Below are 10166 nucleotides of genomic sequence, written 5' to 3' on the forward strand. Positions count from 1 at the left end.
TGTAGACCCATCACTTCAATCTTTGCCCCCTGCCAGGACATGGTATTCTCCCTGGGTCTGCATCTTCACAAGACATTTTCCTCTTCTCATAAGAACATGTCATATTAGATTGGGTCCCATCCTAATAATCTCACCTTAATTCGAATACATTTGTAAAGACCAGATTTCTAAATGAGGTCCCATTCTAAGATACTTTTCCCTCTTTCTTTGACTGCCCTTTTTAGTTTATATAAAGATTGTGATGGGTGGTTCATCTTACCGTTTAGTCTCTAGACTACAGAAGAGTCAGCTGGAACTGTGATTGCCTCTAGGGGTAATTGATATCACCTAGAGATGGCTGTAGGGACTCTGTATATCCTATCCCCTTTTGGGGGCAAGGGTGAGAGGGTCTTCATTTTCTGAAGGATGGTCGCATCTGTCGTGTTAGGCAGAAGCATAAGGCTGTTTAGTTGTTACACAGAAGTTCAAATACAGGTAGGGGGGTGGATGTGGATGCTGGGTAGGGGAAAGGGCGGACCGTGTGGATCGTCACTGTCTTTCAGCGCCTCATCCACCCTTCCATATTTCGCTCGGACTTGGAGCAGGAACTCTTCTGCGTTTCTCCTCTGTCAGTTGGCTTGCTGCGCGCTTCTGCCAGCAGGGGGCACTAGAGGAAGACCCGAGAGCCAGAGCAGGGCGTGGCCGGCGCTCGTCTTGGGCCCCATCTGCTCTGCACCAGCAACCCGCACATCACCCCGGGCAGCAGTAGTTGGCTTCAGCCCACAGCTTGATTTGGGAGGCCCAGTTCCGGCCTCTCCACAACCCCTTGGTATATACGCCCCAGTGACACAGCATCTCTCCTCGGCGGTCTGAGCCCCGGTTCTGGGAGGCTCTTCCCCTGAGCTGTCGAGATGGTAGCACAGCTGGACACCGCCTCTCCTCAGGGGTCAGACCCTCACTTCCAAAAGGTCCCCCCACCCCACCCCCGCTCCAAGCTTCTCGGATCTTCCTGTTGCTCCCTCGGCTCTTCCAATGGGCATTGCTTTCTGGAGTAACACATCGTCTGTAGGACCTCAGTGTCCCATGTTTGCTTTTCTAGCTCTTGTTTCATGAATGTCCTCTTTTGCATTCTCTCTCTTAAAATAACTAGTGAGGTATCTATTTTCTTGGCTGGACTCTGATAGAGATAATTTCTAGACCAGGTGAGGGAGGAGATATCAACTTTATTGTTTGAAAGTCAGACGTCAAGGACCCTGATTTATAAATTTTTGCATACCCACAGGACTGAATGAGGACCCCTGCAAATATTAAGCAAATGAAGTAATGGAGTAATGAAGAATGAACTGATGTGTCCATAAAAGATATCCATGTCCTGGGGCACCTGGTGGCTCAGTTGGTTGGGCATCCTGATTTTGGCTCAGGTCATGATCTCTGGGTCTTGAGATCAAACCTGGGGCCGGCTCCCGGCTCAGCCAAGAGTCTGCTTGGGATTCTCTCTCTCCCTCTCTCTCTGCCCCTCTCCACCACTCTGGTGCGCGTTCTCTCTCTCAGATAATAAATAAATACATCTTAAAAAAAGATTCATGTCCGGGGCACCTGGGTGGCTCAGTTGGTTAAGCAACTGCTTTCAGCTCAGGTCATGATCCTGGAGTTCCAGGATTGAGTCCCACATTGGGCTCCCTGCTCAGCGGGGAGTCTGCTTCTCCTTCTGACCCTCCCCCCTCTCATGCTCTCTCTCTCTCAAATAAATAAATAAAATATTTAAAAAAAAGAGATTCATGTCCTAAACTGTGGAGCCTGTGAATGTTTCCTTATACAGGGGGAAAAAAGGGGGGGGGGGTCTTTGCAGATATGATGATTAAAGATTTTGAACTGGGGAGATTATCCTAGATTATCGGGGTTGCTCTAAATGCAAACACCTGTATATTCTTATAAGAGGGATGTAAAGAAGATTCGGTAGAGAGAGGAAAAAGTGATGTGCAGTTGGAGCAAAGGCAGATTTTAAGAGGCTGGCCTGGAAGATTGGAGCGATAAGCCAAGGAGAGCTGGCAGCCCCTGGCACCTGGCAGGGACATGAAACAGAGTCTCCTCTAGAGCCTCTGGAACTGTAGGAGAGTGAGTTTCTGTCGTTTTACACCATCTGGTTGTGGAAATTTGTTAGAGCAGCCCCAGGAAACGAATCCGTGAATGTTGGATTGGATCCAATTGTTCTTTGGGGCACAGAATGCAAAAAGCCACTGCCAAGGCATTTAAAGCAAGAATGAAAGAAGAGGGAGAGACACAGAGCCACAGAATGACATGGGAGAGGACTTTCCTAAGGAAAAGAGTTCTTCTCATGTCACATCCCAGTGGCTTAATCAGACAGGTCAGTGTCCTGTCTGTCTTTGTTCCATCTGGACCCCTGATTTTCAACTCTCTGATTTATTTCGTATTCTAACCCACCTACTCCCTAAAAGGATTTGAAGGGGTTTACTATAAAAGATAGCTCTAAGTAAATGCAAAATGAGAAGAACTGAAGTCACATTATAGGCGTCATCATTCATTCATTCATTCTTCAATCTTGGACTCATTTAAAATATTCTACACACCAAATTAATCTTCCCAGCACTGTGCTTGATTTGATAAAGATGCTCCTTATGAGGCAGGATCAAGATAGACAGAAATTATGAAACTAGAATGAACCTAAGCAGCTTGGTGTTTGAGCTCAGCATGGCTAAGAAACAGGGTTATAGGCCAAACGTCAGCCTGCCCATGTTCTAGTCCCCACTGTGCTGCTTGTCTGGCTACTGGGTCTCAGTTTCCTCCGATAGCCTGGGTACCTGAGTGACTATGTGGAAGAAGTCTGGCTGCTCACCTGCTTATACTCTTACATAACACACAAAGAAATTTCTATTGTGTAAGCCTTATGGATTTCAGGGTCTGTTTGTGGTAGCAGCTGGCCTGTCTTATTAATATAACATTCTCGGGCCATAGATTCATCAGTTACTGGGGATAGGATGCACTGCCGATGGGGCCTGTAATACTGGGACATAAGAAATATATATTTGAGCTTCCTCCTGTTTCCTCTTCCTCCTTTAATTTCCTAAGAGGCAAGAACAATAGGAGCATCATTTGTTATATTTAGTCTTCTGTCCTTGGTTCCCTGAAAGGACTCCAGGGCTATAAAGGCAAAAAGGAGTGTCTTATTATTCATAAGAAACCTCTTCAATCACACCTGACTTTATGTTAAGGAGGTGACTTTTGGAAAGCCCCTAAGGTTGGGAGGCTCGTTGCCGGGGGAACCAACCGCTGATTAGAGGATTGGAACTTTCAGTCCCACCCCCTTGACATGGGGGAGGGGCTAGAGATTGAGGTCAATCACCAATGGCCCATAATCATGCCTTTGTTGTGTAGCCTCCATAAAAACCCAAAAGGGTGGGGGCTCAGAGAGCTTCCCGGTTGGTGAATGAATTGGAGGTGCTGGAAGAGAGGTGCTCTAAGAGGCCATGGAAGCTCCACACCCCTTCCCATGCGCCCTGCCCTATGCATCTCTCCCACCTGGCTGTTCTTGAGTTATATGCTTTTATAATAAACTTGCCATCTAGTAAGTACATGTTTTCCCGAGTTCCATGGGCCACTCTAGCAAATTAATCTAAACTGGGGGGGGGGGGGGGGGGGGGCGGTTATGGGAACTTCTGGTTTATAGTCCATTGGTCAGGATATAAATGACACCCCGGACTTCCGGTTGGTGTCTGACGTTGGGGTGGGGAATAGTCTTGTAGACTGAGCCTTAACCTGGGGGATCTGACGTTCTCTCTAGGGAGATAGTGTCGGAATTGAGTTAAACTATGGGACATCCAGCTGCTGTCTCAGAATTGCTCGATGTGTGGAAAAACACCCACACGTCTGCTCTCAGAAGCGGTGTTGTAACAGAGTAGTGGGAGTAGCAGAAGAAACAGAGGAGGGGGGTGCCTGGGTGGCTCAGTCGTTCAGCGTCTGCCTTTGGCTCAGGTCATGATCCCAGTATCCTGGGATCGAGCCCCGCATCAGGCTCCCTGCTCTGCAGGAAGCCTGCCTCTCCCTTTCCCACTCCCCATGTCTGTGTTCCCTTTCTCACTGTGTCTTTCTCTGTCAAATAAGTAAATAAAATCTTAAAAAAAAAGAAGAAGAAGAAACACAGGAGGAAGTGAGTTTTTCCTTTACATTGAGTCATTTTGGCTTAGAGCAGGGCTAGACAAGCCCCTGAGCCAAATTCAGCCTGCCATCTGTTTTTTGTTGTTGTTGTTCCTTTACTTTTCTTTTAAAATTTACTTATTTATTTTTTTTAGTAATCTCTATACTCAGTGTGGGGCCCGAACTCATGACCCCAAGATCAAGAGTCACATGCTCTTCGGACTGAGCCAGCCAGGTGCCCCTTTTTTGTTTTTGTTTTTAAATTAAATTTTATTTTTTGAATAGATATTATAAGCACATGGTAGAACATTCAAAAGATAAAAATAAATATACCTTTGAAAGTAATTTCCTCTTTTCCCATCCCCAGCTACTCAGTTTCTCTCCTTAGATGCAGCCATTGTTACGGGTGGACTCTTGTCATCTGCTAGAGATGTTGAGATTTGGTGCATCTAAGTGTGTATTGCCTATTCCAAGGTCATTACGATTCACCTATACGTTTTCTTCTACAACTCAGTTCCACAGTTTTAGCTGTCATGTTTAGGTCTTTGATCCATTTTGAGTTAATTTTTTTTTCTTTAAAGATTTTTTATTTATTTATTTGAGAGAGAGCATGAGATAGAGAGAGCATGAGAGGGGGGAGGGTCAGAGGGAGAAGCAGACTCCCTGCTGAGCAGGGAGCCCGATGCGGGACTCGATTCGGGGACTCCAGGATCATGATCTGAGCCGAAGGCAGTCGCCTAACCAACTGAGCCACCCAGGCACCCTTGAGTTAATTTTTTAAAAAAGATTTTATTTGGGGCGCCTGGGTGGCTCAGATGGTTAAGCGTCTGCCTTCGGCTCAGGTCATGATCCCGGGGTTCTGGGATCGAGTCCCGCATCGGGCTCCCTGCTAGGCGGGGAGCCTGCTTCTCCCTCTGCCTCTGCCTCTCTCTCTCTCTCTGACTTTCATGAATGCATAAATAAAACACTTAATAAAAAAAAAAGATTTTATTTATTTGACAGAGAAAGAGAGAGCAAGTGAGCACAAGCAGGGAGAGAGGGAGAGGGAGAAGCAGACTCCCCGCTGATCAGGGAGCCCAACACTGGGCTCGATCCCAGGATCCCGAGATCATGACCCAGGCCGAAGGCAGACACTTAACCGACTGAGCCACCCAGGTGCCCCAAGTCTTGCACTTTTTTCACTAAATTTACTAAGTATTTTATCCTTTCTGATGCTTTTGTGAATGGAATTGTTTTCTTAATTTCATTTTCATTTTTGGATTGTTCATTGCTAAGTGTATAGAAATACAACGTGTTCATAAGGGATGTTGGTGTGTAGTTGTCTTTTCTTGTTGTGTCTTGTTTGGATTTGGTATCAGGGTTATGCTGGCCCCAGAATGAGGTAAGAAGTACTCCCTGATCAATTTTTTGGAGAAGTATGTGAAGGATTGGTATTAGTTCTTGTTTAAATGTTTGCTAGAGGGGTGCCTGGGTGGCTCAGTCAGTTGAGCGGCTGCCTTCGGCTCCGGTCATGATCCCATGGTTCTGGGATCGGGCCCCACGTCGGGCTCCCTGCTCAGCGGGAAGCCTGCTTCTCCCCTGCCTGCTGTTCCCCCTGCTTGGGCTTGCTCTCTGTCTGTCTGTCTCTCGCTCTCTCTGTGTCAAATAAATAAATAATAATTAAAAATTTTTTTGCTAGAATTTACCAGTGAAGTATCAGACCCAGGACTTTTCTTTGTTGGGAGATTTTTTTTTTAGGTATGATTTACTTATTACAACATTATATTGGTTTTAGGTGTCCAACATAATGATTTGATTTATGTATATATTGCAAAATCATTACCATCATAAGGTTAGTATCACCACACATAGTTACAAACTTTTTTCTTGTGATGAGAACTTTTAAGATTTACTCCTAGTGCCTTTCAAATATACAATTCAGTACTGTTAACTATAGTCATCAAGCTGTACATGAATCCCCAAGACTTGTTTATCTTCAGCTGAAAGTCTGTACCTATTGACTCCCTTCATCCATTTCACTCATCCTCCGACCCCAGCCTGTGGCAACCACCAATCTATTCTCTATCACTATGGGCTTGTTTATTTGTTTTTTAGATTCTCTATATAAGTAGGATCATATAGCATTTGTCTTTCCCTATCTGATCTATTTGACTTAGCATAATGTTCTCAAGGTCGATCAGTGTTGTTACAAATGGCAAGATTTCCTTCTTTTATACAGCTGAATAATATTCCAGTGTGTATGTGTGTGCATGAACTTATTTACTTATATATATATATATGCTAAACTCGTACACACACACGGAATTTTTAAAAAATATTTATTTGAGGGGCGCCTGGGTGGCTCAGCTGGTGAAGCGTCTGCCTTCGGCTCAGGTCATGATCTCAGGGTCCTGGGATTGAGCCCCGCATTGAGCTCCCTGCTCGGCGGGAAGCCTGCTTCTCCCTCTCCCACTCCCCCTGCTTGTGTTCCTGCTCTCGCTGTATCTCTCTCTGTCAAATAAATAAATAAAATATTTTAAAAAATCAAAATAAATAAAAAAATAAAAGATTTTATTTATTAATTTGAGAGAGAGAGAGATAGCGAGAAAGCGCAAGCATTGGGGAGAGAGAGAAGCAGGCTCCCCGTTGAGCAGGGCGCCCAATGCAGGACTCGATCCCAGGACTCTGGGATCATGACCTGAGCCAAAGGCAGCCACTTAACCCACTGAGCCACCCAGGCGCCCCTAACACGAAATATTTTTTAAAAAGATTTTGTTTTTCAGTAATCTCTACATCCATCAGGGAGCTTGAACTCATAACCCTGAGATCAAAAGTTGCATGCTCCATGGACTGAGCCAGCCAGGTGCCCCCTCTCCACATTTTATTTATTCCTTCATTTTTCAGTGGACACTTAGGTTGCTTCCATGTCTTGGGTATTGCAAATAATGCTGCAATGAATACGAGACAGAGATTTTCTCTCCTTTGGGTAAATACCCAGGAGTGGAATTTGCTGGATCATGATAGTTCTACTTAATTTGGGGGGGGGACCCCCATACTGTTTTTTTTTCTTTTTCTTAAGATTTTATTTATTTATTTGTCAGAGGGAGAGAGAGAGAGAGAGTGAGCGAGCACAAGCAGGGGGAGTGGCAGGCAGAGGGAGAAGCAGGCTCCCGGCTGAGCAAGGAGCCGGATGTGGGGCTTGATCCCAGGACTCTGGGATCATGACCTGAGCCTACGGCAGATGCTTAACGGACTGAGCCACCTAGGCGTCCCCCATAGTGTTTTTCATAGTGGCTGTACTAATTTACATTCCCAACAACAGTGCATGAGGTTTCCCTTTTCTCTCCATCCTCATAAACATATATTCTCTCGTCTTTTTGATAATAGTCATTATGATGGGTGTGAGGTGGTATCTCTTTGTGATTTTGATTTGCATTTCCCTGATGATGAGTGATGTCAAGCATCTTTTCATGTATCTGTCATACATCTATCTGTCTTCTTTGGAAAAAAAGGTGTTCAGACCCCTGCCCATTTTTCAATTGGATTATTTGGGTTTTTTGCTATTGAGCTATATGAGTCCTTTACATATTTTGGGTATTAACCCCCTTAGCACATATATGATTTGCAAACATTTTCTCCCATTTGGTAGGTTGCCTTTTCATTTCGTTGATGTTTTCTTTGCTGCGCAGTCACGTTTTAGGTTGTTATAGTCCCATTTAGTTTGTTTCTTTTATTGCTTTTGCTTTTAGTTTCAAATTAAAAAAAAATTTCAAGACCAATGTCAGAGAGGGTTTCCTCTATTTTTTCTTCTAGGATTTTTATGGTTTCAGGTCTTACATTCAAGTCTTTAATCCATTTTGAGTTAATTTTTGTACCTGGTGTAAGATAGTGGTCTAGTTTCATTTTTTGCAGGTGGCCGTCCAGTGTGCCCAGCACCATTTATTGAAGAGACTGTCCTTTCTCCATTGTATATTCTGGCACCTTTACACATATGTGTGAGTTTATATCTGGGCTCTCTGTTTTGCTTCATTGATCTAAGTGTGTGTTTTAGTGCCGATACCATACTGTTTTGATACTATAGCTTTGTAATGTAGTTTGAAATCCAGGACTGTGATACCAGCAGCTTTGTTCTTTCTCAAGGTTGCTTTGGCTATTTGGGGTCTTGTGTGGTTCCATACAAATTTTAGGGTTGTTCGTTATATTTCTGTGAAAAATGCCATTGGAATTTTGATAGGGATTATGTTGAACCTGTAGATTGCTTTGGCTAGTATGGACATTTTAACAACATTTTTCCATTCCAAGAGCATTGGATATCTTTCCATTTATCTGTGAGTTCACCAGTGTCTTACAGTTTTCAAAGTCCAGGTCTTTTACCTTCTTGGTTAAATCTATTCCTCAGTATTTTATAATTTTTTGACACAATTATAAATGGCATTGTTCTCATAATTTCTCTTTCTGGTAGCTCATTATTAGTATGTAGAAATGCAACAAATTTTTGTATGTTGATTTTGTATCTTGCAAGTTTACTGAATTTGTTTATTCTGGGTTTTTGTTTGTTCTGGTGGCATCTTTAGGGTTTTTTTATATCATGTCATCTGCATAGTGACAGTTTTACTTTTTCCTTTCTGATTTGGTTGCCTTATATTTATTTTTCTTTACCTAATTGCTCTGGCTCCCCACTAAGCACAAAATCTGTTTGTCTCTCTTCCCTTGCTCCTCCCCCTGTTCACATGCTCTCTCTCTCTCAAATAAATGAATAAATAAAATCTTTTTTCAAAAAGATTTTATTTATTTATTTGATAGAGAGAGAGACACAGCAAGAGAGGGAACACAAGCAGGGGGAATGGGAGAGGGAGAAGCAGGCTTCCCGCGGAGCAGGGAGCCCAATGTGGGGCTTGATCCCAGGACCCTGGGATCATGACCTGAGCTGAAGGCAGACGCTTAACGACTGAGCCACCCAGGCACCCCGTGAATAAATAAAATCTTAAAAATAAAAGTTTGATTATAATGTGTCTTGGTGTGGGTCTCTTTGAGTTCATCTTATTTGGAATTCATTGAGCTTTTTGGATGTTTATGTTCTGTATTTCATTAAATTTAGGAAGTTTTCAGCCATTATTTCTTCTAATATTCCCTTTGCCCCTTTCTCTCTCTTCTGGACTGTCATGATGTGTATGTTGGTCTACTTGATGGTGTCCCACAGGTCCCTTAGACTTTGCTCATTTTTCTTCAATCTTTTTCTTTCTGTTCCTTGGCCTCAATAATTTCCATTGTCCTGTCTTAAAGTTCACTGATTCTTTCTTCTACTTTGAATCTATCTAGTGCATTTTTCATTTCCATTACTATCCTTTTCCAGTCCAGAATTTCTTTTTTATTTCTTTTTAAGTTTTCTATCTCTTTATTGATGTTTATATATTATTTTCTTGACTTTCTCCATATGTTCCTTGAGTTCTTTGAGCATCTATAAGAAAGTTGTTTTAAAAATGGGTGCCTGGGTGGCTCAGATGGTTGGGCGTCTGCCTTCGGCTCAGGTCATGATCCCAGGGTCCTGGGATCGAGTCCCGCATCGGGCTCCCTGCTCCTTGAGAGCCTGCTTCTCCCTCTGCCTCTCTCTCTCTGTCTCTAATGAATGAATAAATAAATAAAATCTTTAAAAAAAAAAAAAAAGAAAGTTGTTTTAAAATCATTGTGGTATATTTGCCACCAGAACTTTTTCAGGGAAAAATTCTGTTGAATTTTTATTTTTTTGAATGGACGATACTTTGCTGTTTCTTTGTATGCCTTTTGATTTTTTTGTTGTTGAATACTGGCCATTTGAATCAAATAATGTGCTATTAACTCTGGAAATCAGTCCCCTTTCCCCTTTCCGGGGTTTGATATTTTTGCTACTGTTTTTAGTGTTTTTTTTCTGATTGTTGTAGGCTGTCGCTGTGCTGCTGATCAGCCTTAGTGTCCTCGCAGGTCTTTTTCAGCCTTTCCCTGGGCATTTGTGGTCACTTTCTAAGTTTCTTTCTTTTTTTTTTATAAAGATTTTATTTATTTATTTGACAGAGAGGGAG

The sequence above is a fragment of the Mirounga leonina genome, unplaced genomic scaffold (genome assembly GCF_011800145.1).
Source record: "Mirounga leonina isolate KUSES-001 unplaced genomic scaffold, KU_Mleo_1.0 Mir_53, whole genome shotgun sequence".
NCBI lineage: Eukaryota > Metazoa > Chordata > Mammalia > Carnivora > Phocidae > Mirounga > Mirounga leonina.